The sequence below is a fragment of the Malus sylvestris genome, chromosome 12 (assembly GCF_916048215.2).
Source record: "Malus sylvestris chromosome 12, drMalSylv7.2, whole genome shotgun sequence".
Classification (NCBI taxonomy): domain Eukaryota; kingdom Viridiplantae; phylum Streptophyta; class Magnoliopsida; order Rosales; family Rosaceae; genus Malus; species Malus sylvestris.
In genome coordinates, this window is record NC_062271.1 from 11,326,807 (window position 1) to 11,340,295 (window position 13,489).

At 36.8% G+C, this 13,489-nt stretch overlaps 1 long non-coding RNA gene across 1 annotated transcript; it reads left to right on the top strand.

The window, feature by feature from the left end:
- The first annotated feature begins 3,032 nt into the window (after positions 1 to 3,032).
- On the top strand, positions 3,033 to 3,662 carry LOC126591952 (uncharacterized). Its single transcript, XR_007612552.1, has 2 exons — positions 3,033 to 3,119; positions 3,206 to 3,662. It is a non-coding gene; the product is annotated as an uncharacterized LOC126591952 (long non-coding RNA).
- The last annotated feature ends 9,827 nt before the right edge of the window (positions 3,663 to 13,489 follow it).

Here is a 13,489-nt window from a genome sequence, read left to right on the forward strand (position 1 = left end):
GAATATTTCGTTAAACCTAACAGATTCCGTTACATTTGACTGATGGCCTGAGAATATTCCGTCAGACTTGACGAAATATTTTTCCATCTCTTACCTCCAGCTCCGGCAACCGTGGCTAGCGCCGGAAACTGGGCAATATTTCAAACTTCTTAATCTCACTCATTTCTTCACCAATTTTCATGCAATTTATACCAAAATGAAGCTTAGGAGATAAGGAATCGCGTTATACCTCTTTCACACCTCGAATCACGTGAAATCACGTCGAAAAAGTCCTCAAGCTCCGGCGATCTTTGCAAAGCTCCGATTTTGAGCTTCCCGCAATCCAAATCCTACCAATGATGCACTCCGAGCATCGTGAGAACCTCCTTGAGCTCATTGTGGTCCTAAAATTCACAAAAACTCAAGGGTTTAAAAGTTGGTGAATAGTGCCACTCTCGGAGGTTTGATTTCCATGGTTTCCTTACGTTCACACTTAGTCAAAACTCATCCAAAACACTTAGGAGGAAGAGGAGATACCTTTACAAGCCTTGAAATGGTTTGAAACCTCCACGAAATGGTTTGGTGTACTGTACACCCACGGCTCCCTTTCAAACTGGGGTTTCTCGAAGGTTTCCTTGCTGAAAATGAGTACTACTCGACTCAAAAGGACCTTAGGAACCCACTGGAGACCTCAGAACCTTCGATTCGTGCAGATTTTAGGTTTGCTTGTGTGTGTCCGTACAAGTTCGAAGAGAGAGAGAGAGAACCGAGAGGGAGAGTACAGGAGAGGAGAGAGAGAATAGAGAAGTGATGTGTGTGGTGCAAAACTACTCAACAACCCAATCACAACCCAAAGTTTCTTAGTTCCTAAGTGGTTCCAAAAACTTAGGAAAACTTAATTAGTCCCATTCAAAACAAATCACACACCACAACTTTTTAACGTCCAAGGGCACTTCTGTCATTTCACATCAATAGGAATAAAATAGTACCCATCTCTGGGACGGGTTGTGACATTATGCATATCAACTAAAGACTCGAAAATATGATCATTTTTTTACTTCCATTTTTTTTAGTCCCATAAGGAAAAACACCTCATGATTTATATAAAAACACTTTAAAAGTTCAAATAGAAGAGAAAAAAAACTCATCATCTATCTACTTGTAAACTTGAGTTTTTTGGTTCCCTTCTCTCAATACAAAATAGATTCGTTTTTCTGTGTTTCTAAATTATTGAGTTTGAAGTGCTTTTATAAATTTGATTTTATCAAAGTCTTTTGTGTTGAAACAAATAACTTTTATTATATGAAGTTAGGGCACATTTTTTTCTGTGTCACCCAAGCCTCAAAAATCTTAGGTGTGACCCTGCGCGACGTCTCGTCAGTTGAAATTGACAATTTAGGCACCTTGGTACTCCAAAATGACATGGAAATTTTGGCGGGAAAACTATGGGGGTGGTACAACGTGAAATTCCAACTGGGGAGGGAGTGGGATCCAGTTGAACCCACGTCAACTTTAACCGAGAAATTGATAGACAAACTGATGAATGTCTGATATTGCAACGAATTTGTAAGATAAGGTATGGTATTGTAATGTTTAAAACATGATGTATGTGATTGTGGTTCTACCCATATTTAAGGTAGTTTGAGTAAATTGCCCTTCATTTTAATAATATTTTTCTTTTCAATAAGGTATGGTAGTATGAGTTGAAAGTTGATGCATGATATTACAATGTTTAAAAAAATAAGTGTAAGTTTGTTAGGTGACCTAAAGTTAAGGCAGTAAAATGTAATTTATCCTTAATTATTGGACCAGTTGGTTTGGGCCAGGTCTGTGTGGGCTAGATCCTTCATGGGTTGGTTCTCTCTCTGGGCGCGGATCAAAACTGAACCTATCCATTGTGGCCCTGAAAGGGTCTTTATTCCCGCTCGTTCAAAATTTACACATTTCAAATCTGTACGGAAGAAAGCAGAAAACCTCTCTCTCTCTCTCTCTCTCTCTCAGGGAACCAGTGAGTCAGTGAATGTGGTGAAATGGCTCCCTGTTTCCCCAGAGCCCGAGAGCCTTGGAAGAAGAACACGAAGGCAACCGTATCGGCGCCCATAACCCCATCGACATCGCTTCTCTTGCTCCCTCCGAACTCGTAGAGTTCGTCAAAGGTTCCTCCCTTCCTCACTCTCCCTCGTGCAATTACCCTAAATCCATAGCATTTTCCCATTCCAACGCTTTGTTTGGTTGCCGAGAAAATTCACTAAATCTACAGTTAAGGGGAAAATCCAAGTTCCAAATGGTACTATTTCACGGTCCTGTAGGAGAGGAAGCCCCTGCTTGTACGAATCTAAACAGTGTTTAAGAACATCGAGCGAACGCCAATGGATTTTAGCTGAATTTTAGTTTGAAATGAAACTGCACTTAACGTTCTAATACAAGGACATTACACTTTTGGTATCCTCAGGTTTTCGAAATTCATCCATTAGTTGCAGTTTATTAATTTGTCTTCCGTTTTGGTACCAACAGGCACGTCCTTTGATCTCTCCGATAAAGAGCTATTTTGTATTAAAGAGCAAGATGTGTTCGATCGGGTGTACTTACTGATTCGGGGTTACAATATTTTACCCCCATCTTGTAAAGTCAATCTTCTAGAGAGTCTTCGTTCCAAACTCAGTGTTCTCCTCCCAAATGTTGATTCACTCTCACGGGTTTCTCAACGTGAGAATGATGTCATTCCAATGCTGGATCGGGTTGCATCACATCGCAATGCTTTTAGAATCTACATTTTCTTCCTCCTTTATGTTGTTCTCTCTGAGGAGTCCAACATGACTTCCAACAACAATGCGAAGGTGTTACAGTTTTCGTCCCTTTCTCGATATGTTATTCACACAAAATAAGAATGTTACAAATATGCATCTTTGTAATTGCATTGGCTGTGATGTTACCAGTTTTTCTGCCAACAATATTCTGAAGCCTTGTGCTCGGATTTAGGTGACAGCTAGTACCAGGAAGAAGCATCCTAAGAACACATGGAATTGGGAGCCACAAAGAGGTCGCATACTTAATTTGATTGCTAATTCATTAGAGGTCAAGCTTTCCTTGCTCTTTGGTTCATTAGGCCTGGAAGAAAATTATATTTCTTTCATTGCCAAGTAAGTTGGATAACTACTACAATTCAATCAGATTTAGTGTCTCCTTTCTTTAGTGTTAGCCTTAAAATGATATTTTCTGATTGCAGTTCTGTAGAAATACATTTTCGTTGTTTGAGAGTGGTGCACTTCTAAAAGACTCTTGACACAAAAGGTGTTCTGTGCCGAATAATTGGGGCTTGTGCCAGGAAATACCAGTACATGGCACAATCATGTGCGTCGACCTTGCATCTACTTCACAAATATGATTTTGTTGTTTCCCACCTTGCCGATGCGGTTGCTGGGGCTGAGAAGAAGTATGCCGATGGCAGTCTAGCTAACTCTCTCATCAGAGAGATAGGGAGGACAAATCCCAAAGACTACATCAAAGATACTGTTGGAGCTGAAAATGTTGGTCGGTTTTTGGTGGAACTTTCTGATCGGCTGCCTAAGCTGAAGTCTTCCAACATTGAGATAGAATTCTAGGTTTTTGATGAATATTTTCTATATTATTCTTCTCACATAGAGGTATATATGTATTGATACAACCTCCTACAAACTAGGAAACTAATATCCCAAATACACACGGATCCTGATTACATAATTTCATACCCAAATTATCCCTATACTCCTTATTCCCCAAGGCTGACTCAAGGCAACACTCCCTCTCAAGTTGGTGCGTAGATATCACCTAGGCTCAACTTGTCAAGTGGGTCTTGAAACACTCTTGTTGATACTGCATGAGTCAATACGTCGGCTAACTGCTCTTCAGATCTTATGTACGGAATATCAATTAACTTATCATCCAACTTTTCTTTGATAAAATGTCTATCCACCTCAACATGTTTTGTACGATCATGTTGAACTGAATTATTAGCTATTTCTCTCGCAGTTTGATTATCACAATATAACTGCATAGCTTTATGTGGTTTGAACCCAATCTCTGTAAGAAGAATCCTCAGCCATAATAACTCACAAATCCCATGTGCCATACCACGGTATTCAGCCTCTGCAGTGGACCTAGCAACCACATTATGTTTCTTGCTCCTCCAAGTTACAAGATTTCCTGCAACAAATGTAAAGTATCCTGATGTAGAACGTCTATCAGTAATGTTCCCAACTGAAGGGAAAATTATGAGATTAACACATGGGATTTCTAAATGACTAGCATGCATATACAATTCAAAATTTATATACATGAGCAACGGAAGCAATTTATCAAATAATATCAAAGCTATAGTCATGCAAATCCCCTTCAAGGTTCATAGGTTTATATATAATGCATCAAAACATTTTATTAAAGAACAAAGTGAAAAGTTTAGTCTTATACCTCTTGATCTAGACTTGAGACCAAGGATGGACCACCTCCAAGCCCTTTGTTCCTTGAAGTCCTTGAGCCTAGTCTCCCTCCTTGCCTCCTCCACTTTGTTAGTAAGAGTGCTCCAAGGTTCTCCTTAAGTCTCCAAAGGAGAAGACCTCTAAATATCCACACCCACTAGTGTAGTGAGATGGCCGGCCTTTGTGGTTTTAGAGAGCTATTTTCTTTTGCCTCTTTGTTGTTCAAAAACACACAAAAAACCCTTAGGATTAAAACTCTATAAAGTTCCTTATATAGACAAAAAGAAACCTAGTCAACAACTTGACTAAATATCTCTCCCTTTCCACTTGCAAGGGCCGGGCCCTTTGTGTTGGTTTGGGCTTTGGGCTTTTATATATTTCTAGTCATCCAATGCTTGAATAAAAGCCCAATGGGTTTAGGCCCAATGGACCCAATTAAACCCGAACGTTTCTTTAAGCCCAAAACGATCCTTTATCACTTTTATGATTTCTTTAGACTTTCTAAATTAATCACAACACTTAATTAATCCAATTAATTATTTCCATCATCCATTAATTACTCACTACAAGAGTGTATCGGTGTACAATCATTTTAGGTTCTAATTAGCAAGGCAGTGAGGTGATTGGCTTCAATCCAATTGATTATATTTAATTCAATCACTTAGTGAATTAAAACTTCATTTTTATTCACCTTTCTTCTTTGATGACTACATTTAATCATCTAGAAGAACTCACAAGCTATGAGTGACATCTAACCATATGTCATAGCTACCCAAGCTAATGTAGAAGTTGTTCGGAGAACCTATTCAGTTGGAATTACAATGTAATTCGATCCTTTTCTAAAACAATACTCTCAATCACATTACTAAGGTATGGATATATTATGTCAAACCCCTAATGTGATTATTCCTTCTTATATGATTCATTTGAGTCGTATAGGAACGCTTTCCTTTAATACGCTCGATACTTCGGCCGAAGATTCCCGAATCATATCTTAGAGTATTCTTCCTCTCTAATCGAGGATTAGAGATTCCTTGTTGCGCATTCACTTGCCTTCATGACTAAGTGGCTTAACCCCAATTATGCCGTGGACATCCGCGAATGGGGTGACTTTGACATAATCAAAGATTAAGTACTTAGCCACAAGACAACGACGATGCCTCAGGTAAAAGGACTACTTACATTATTCCAACCATTAGAGTTACTTGTTTGACATGTGAGTAGACCTCTATGCAAGTACTCTCGTTCGATTGTGTTTAGTGAACTCATTCTCTTAATGAGCACCTACATACTTGTCTTAGTGTCACTACACAAATGGGATGAGACTTTCCATTCTTCCATTTGAAGCGGACACAGTATGTACCGGTCTAAGCATTGTCAGTGTCCCTCCGACAATCCAATGACCAGGAACCTTTTTGGACATAATGGTTATGTGAAGAAGGTCTCTGTAGTCTAACATCATTAGATTACTTCTTCAATCGATCCATTGTCCATGGATTCATTAATAAGGACATATATCATTTATTGAGATAGTCCTAATTAGTATCTTTGCCATTTGATGTATAAGAGTCATCCATACATCGATTCATTTGTCCTGAAAGGTTTCTTCCAAAGATTGACTTTCAGGGCATATTTCCAACAATCTCCCACTTGCACTAAAGTCAATCACTAGTGTATCTTATACATCTTGTTGAGAGAGCTTATGCTCGTAGGTTAACTTGGTTATGTATTAATCCCTTTTATCATTTAAAAGGGATTTACTTATCAAATGTTTCCAAAACATTTGATGATGTCTCTTGCTTGTGTTCGAATACTTTGATGAGACCTTGATTCCATGGCTTGAGCTATCGCCCCATTACGTCGTAGTATCCTACTAACGACCTTATGGTTTGGATTCAATCATTGGTTCTTTAAGAACCCCTTCATTCAAAACACCTTTTGAAGCAGTTTCTAAAACAATATATCGTCATATATTTCATTTGTATACTTTATACAAACTTTGCTCCAACCTTGAGACCATTGTAGTACAATACTAACAATCATTCATATGATTAGTACTTCATCCATTATGAAGTTCCATTTGTTAAAATGGCTTATTTTCACTTTGGTTAACAACCTAAGTGAATGCACGCTTCCAGAGTCCCACTCTGATGTTTCTTTCTTAAAGGCAATAATACTCTTTCAGTTGCTTTGGTTCTGATCCTGGGATATAGTAATATCTTAAAGTGACAACCCCTGTGGTTCTTCACTTTTGGATATCTACTTCACAAGTCAATACATGTGTCCCTTTTGTGATTTTATGACACATTCATTATAAGGGTTATGAAAGTGATTTCCTATCACATAGGAAAATGCTTTCTTAAATCTTCAACATTTGAGATTTAATTCCCATATAACATTATTGAGATAGCCTTGCTATATCAATAAGTCCAATTTCAAGTCTATACTTCAAAATTGACCATGTCATGTTTTGTCATTTCTCGAGTAACATCTATGTTTTATCAAGTCTATCGAATAGACTTTATTCACATCTTGTTGCTCAAATTATGACATCACTCCCACTGGCCTTGTTGTAACTTAGAATTCATTCAAAAAATAACAATTATATTTTCTTGATTTGAATGCATATTGCTCCCACTAACTTAAATGAATCACACACAAAAGAATTCCTTCTCAAGTAATTCCATTTGAAATGTGTGACTTGTTCCATTAAGTCTATTCATTTAAATTATATGGTGTCATACACCATACTTCAAGTTTTAGTCATACTAAGACCTTTAATGTAGTCATATAAGAATTATCCAAGTCTTTAGTGGAAGCATGGCTCCTACTAAGGATATAGAAACTCAACCATTCCTTCTAGGTGGTTGATATAATTCTTTATTAAAACTACATAGAGCAATATTGTTACATGAGATGTTGAATTTGGTTTGTCTTGTTGTTAAACCATATGTTGTGACTCATTTTGAAACTTATTCCCTTTTGTTTCATCAACTTGTCCATATGCTTGGTTATTTAGCTTGTTCTCATAAAAGAGAATTATGGACAACTCCCAACATATAACCATTTTATGCTAGGTTGACGAAACCAACATTCAAAGACTATTCTTTAGAATGTCACACAACATAGAATTTTAACGTTTGAAGAGCTTGAGTCTTTTAACAATTAAAATTGCAAACTCTTAATAATAGTCAAATACTATTATTCTTTAGACAACTATAAACCAATCATATTCAAGTTTATATCCATTTTCACACCTCCCACTATTTCTCATGACTTTAATGAGAAATCATTTCATATATTCAAAATGTATGAAAGTGGAGTATATTGGAAGAAGACATTGTGTAGTAGCTTTAAAACATTTCAAGCTTATTTGTTTCAATCTTCACTAAGTTAATGTCTTGTTATTAAGTGACTAAAGTCTTTAAACATTTTATAGATTTAGACACTTCTTTCTTGGTTTAATCACTAACACAATTGACATTTTAAAACCTTTTAAAGAATGCCCAATTAGTTGTTCAAAATTACTAATTGAATCAAGAGTGATCTTGATCATTGTGTTTCAAGTGATAACCATATAAGAAACGTTTTTCTTATTACTTATATCAGTATAATGTGATCTTCCTTTTCTTCAAGAAATGATACTCTAGACTTTTGTCAATTCATATAGAACTCATAGGTAGACAAATGGAACCAAATCTAAAGATTCATTGTATCCTTTTATGTCCTACATGTGAGATCTATCCATAATTGATAAATCTAAAGTTTGGTTATCACATTACAATAAGTGATATAACTCTTGTATCTCTACTAGAATACAACAAGACAATTTTCAATTCATAACACTACTTTAAGGAAATAGTTGATGTGAAAATTATGTTGACACACAAATTACCTCTTTTTATCAATTGTAGCAAAGTATGTAAGTAGGGATCGTTCTAAACCGGGGATTAGGAGGGATTGCAAAATCACTTGAAAACTGACTCAAATACGTAAAAACAAGTTTAAAACACTAAACTAGACTCAAAGAATGCAAAACTAAACTTTAAAACACCAAAACAAACCAAAAGACTCAAAACAGCCCAAAAACACTCAAAACTGCCTTAAAACCACAATCTGGGCAGTTTTGAACAATAGACACAAACTTGGACGAAAATTTGGTTTTAACTTGACCTAAGACACTTAAAAACACAAACTAAAGTGATTTCTAACTACTATGACTCAACTAAGTAAAGGGGATTTGATTTTGGACGAATTTAACTTTGAAAACAGAAACTTTGAAAATAAACTTTGACAAAAACGTTTTGATGAAAACTAAGATGGTGAAAGGCTAGTTAGAAGGTTCCTTCTCCACACATGAAACATATGCATACGACTCGATTTCCAATTACTCTTTCAATAAACCTTGAATGACAATGCCCCAAATTAACTAGATTGACCAATTAATTCTCAGATTTCCCTAGATTCATTGAATTGAATGGGATACGCATTACAACCAAATTATTCTTATCAAGGACCCTAACTATGGAATACGCATGATAGAGACACATATCAAAGATCATTAAGTTCAATGGAAATCATAAGCTTTGACGAGGCATTCATAACTATGGGATACGCATGTTACTCTTGCCTAGGATTTACTTAACACAATCGTGACTAGCGACTTTTACTACTTATGAATATAAGTTAATAACGATTAGGTGAAATTCCCTTATACTCTAGCATCAAATTCATGCATGCAAACTAAGTGTCGACCCTCAATCAACATACATAAACATGTTATCAATCAAATAGATAAGTAAACCACATTCACGATTCATGAAATCATAATTGGAAGAAATCAAGGCATATAAAACATATGATCATGGCTTTGAATTCCCCTCTAACTATAAAGAAATTAGTTCCTCATGTTCGCAAACAAACAAAGATAAATACATTTAAACATTGAAACAAAGATAGAAAACACCTAGAAACGCTCCGACAATCCAACGTCTTGAATGGCATGCACGGCTCCAAGTTGTCTTCCTTCTTCTCCTTGCAAACTCACGGCACAATGAGGGATGATTGGTGAATGGTGTAGTGAAAATCTGGTAGAGGGTGGTGAGTGAAAGGGTGCGGCAATGGGTTGTATATATAGGCTGAAAATCCCATCTCCTAGGTAGCAAAGGACAAGGTTTTAAAGGCCTAAATTGCATAGGATAATAACATCCAATCCTATAAGGAAAACAAGTCAAAAACCCAAAGGGATTGGGAGATAAGGTGCAGCACAAAGAGTGTGAAATGATAAGGCTTCTAGAAACCAAAATCCTAAAGGAAATAGGGTAGAAAATTCGGCACAAAGTGTGGTTTCTAGAAGGATAATGCAAGGCAGATTTTTAGGCTTCTAGAAAGGTTCTTAGGTGTCATCTTGGTAGGATAAGATAAGATAGGATAAGGTTTGATTGGATAAGATAAGCTAAGATAAGGTTATGGATGAGGTTTTGGATAATACTCCTTATCTTGAGCTGATTCTTTGGCTTTAATTCTTCTTCTTCATGTAGGAAACCTTGCTTGAGTAGGAAACTTCATATATCTAGGAATCCATCTTCAATTAGGACTCCTTTAGTGATTAGGAATCCCAATTCATTTAGGAATCCTTCATTCAAGTCATTTCCTTCTTCAACTAGGAAACTTTGTATCTTCAATTCTTCAACTTTGAAACGCCTTCCTAGCTTCACCAATTCCTCAAATTCGTCCATCCCTTGTGCTTCATGTGCATGAACTCCATTTTAGCCCAATTTTGCTCCAAAATGCTCCAAATTGCACCCTTTTGCTCACTTTGTCTCTAAAACCTGAAAACACATGAAAATAGCTTAAAAGACTAACTTAACTAAGAAAACACAACATAAATGCATAAGAACTAACTAACTAAGGCGCATAAATATGCTCCTATCAAATTCCCCCACACTTAGCTTTTGCTAGTCCTCGAGCAAAACAACAAAACAAAACATAACCTAAACCTTCCAACAATCGCCTCAGGGATTTCCAATGGTACACGACACGCCAAAGATTACTACTCACATAGATTTTAGCCATCTTTACACTTAAGCACATACTTAATCATAGTCATCACTTACTAGCTCACATTTAATCAATTACAACAATGTTTTGAATGTAGTAACATGCCTTAGAGAATCCCTCAATTCCTCACTAGATATACACTCTTTTTGTCACTTAGATTTTCTGACTACACACCCTACACTAGTTATATGTGAGAAGATTGATGTAAATATGAAAACTAATGCTCACATATGTTATGACAATAAAAGCATTTTCTGGAATTATGAATGTATGTATACGATCTCATGAATGGAATGCTACTACTTAGATGCGAGATCCAGGGATATCATATGCTCATACCAACTCCAAACTCCACATATTGAAACACATAACAATCAAGATAGAAGCAAAGGGTTGTAACGGGGCTAAGGTATTGGCTAACAAAGAAAGGTAAGGATAAACAAACATTCTTAAAGAATAATAAGCAAAGTAGTGAAATTGATACTTAGAATTCACTTTTGCATGCGAAAATCAATGTTTAAACTCAAGGGGAAGATTCATGCAACACTTAGGGTCTAATTCAACTTTTTGGACCCTTGCTTCAACAACCAACAACTTAGAGCTCATTTTATGCTCTTTCAATTCTTTTTTCTTTTCTTTTGTTTTTCTTTGTCTAACCCGTGCCCTCCTTACTTCTTTTGGCACACAAACTTTCCCTTCCCCCACACTTAGTTTTCTGCACACATTGATCAAAAGGAATTCCCTCTAAGTCATGCTTTATTATCCTTTAAGAACAAGGGTATGGATAGTCCTACTCTAGGCTAGGTACGGATAATGTGGCTAACAACAAAAATAGGCTAAATAAGGCTCAAAGGGGTTAATCCTACAAAAACAAATGCATGGGTTGAAGGCTTTTTGGCTCTGGTGATAACTACTAAACAACTTCATCTTGTTATATGTTATGCACTCAATTTTAAGTTTTGAATGAAATGGATATGAGTTCTAATATTTGGATCTATAATGATGACACGCCTTCTAAGTAGCAACCAAGCAAAGAATGATGAGATCATGCAACGACTTTAGAAAACAACAAATTCAAAGATTATTAACTCTCCAAAGAATGTTTAGGCTCAAGTCTCACAAGGTTGTAGCATTAGTTTGAGTTCCTTCCTTCAAGCATGTTACAAAAACTGATTTTTTCCTTTGTGATTACATGTGAATTCGTAAACAACAACGATGACCAAGCATAAACAAAAGAGCATATCAAACTTCCATCCATGTTTGTAACTTTCTTTAACGGTTCTGCAATTAAAAACCAAATCCTCATCATTGTGTTGGAAGGTACTCTAAGACACAAACACACAAAAACAACTTTTAAAACGACTCTTTTTGGGTTTTTTCAAAACTTTTTCTATTTTTTTTTTGAATTTTCGGATTTTCTGGTAAAGCCACATAAAAACACATCAAAACTTTCTAAAAACACTTAAAAACAACCTTTGAAATGTTAGGTGATAAAATCCTACGAATTTGACACAAAAACACTTTGTTTACCCCCCCACACTTAAACCAAACATTGTCCTCAATGTTTCAAACATAGACTCACACAAAAACAAGCAAATAACACAACTAGCAAACATGACAAATATGGCAAAGTAAAAGCAATAAAGAGTAGGGTTTAGAAACGCAAATCTGAGTATGATGCCGGAGCTGCCTAGGTCCTCTTTATTTGCATGGGTTGCCTCCCAAGAAGCGCTTGCTTTAACGTCTTCCAGCCGGACGATGCTTCCAATCAAGCTTGAATAGGGCCCACGGGTTGGAGATGGACTTCCTCCACGGTCGCCTCCTCAAAAGGTGTGAAATATGGCTTCAAACGATGTCCATTGACTTTGAACTCTTGTTGCGTCTTCAAACTTTGAATTTGAACTGCACCATGCGGAAAAACATTAGTAACAATAAAAGGTCCAATCCATTTAGAACGCAACTTACCTGGAAATAACCGAAGGCGAGAATTGAAAAGTAGCACTTTCTGCCCGATAGAGAACGTCTTGCTCTGAATCATCCTGTCATGGAATGCCTTCGTTTTCTCCTTGTAAATACGAGAGTTCTCGTAAGCTTCATTCCTAACTTCCTCAAGCTCGTTCAATTGAAGTTTCCTATGAAGACCTGCGGCATCAATGTCCATATTAAAGGTTTTGATGGCCCAATGTGCTTTATGCTCCAATTCAACCGGAAGATGGCATGGTTTCCCATAAATGAGCCGAAATGGGGACATTCCAATTGGTGTTTTATAGGCCGTACGATACGCCCATAATGCATCATTCAAGCGCAAGCTCCAATCTTTCCGGTTTGGCCCTACGGTCTTCTCCAAAATCTGCTTGATTTCTCTATTTGACACCTCCGCTTGCCCACTTGTTTGAGGATGATAAGGTGTTGCCACCTTATGCGTGACACCATATTTCTTGAGTAGCGCTACAATGGTGCGATTGCAGAAATGAGAGCCCCCATCACTTATAAGTACCCGCGGCATTCCAAACCTTGCAAAAATGTTAGTCTTAACAAAATCTGCAACCACTTTAGAATCATTAGTACGGGTGGCTCTTGCTTCCACCCATTTCGAAACATAATCAACCGCAAGTAGAATATAAACAAAACCATGAGATGAAGGAAAGGGACCCATGAAATCTATGCCCCACACATCACAAATTTCAACATTAAAGATGGGACTTTGCGGCATTTGGTCTTTTGGTCCTATATTTCCAGTTCGTTGACAACGATCACATGAAATGAAAAAAGTTCTAGCATCCTTAAAAATAGTAGGCCAATAAAAACCACATTCAAGTACTTTACGTGCAGTCCTTTGAGTGCCAAAGTGACCTCCACATGCATAAGTGTGACAAAAGTTTAAAATAGACTGAATTTCAGAATCATGCACACACCTACGAATGATTTGATCAGAGCAATATTTCCATAAATAAGGATCATCCCACACATAATTTCGGGCATCATACTTAAGTTTA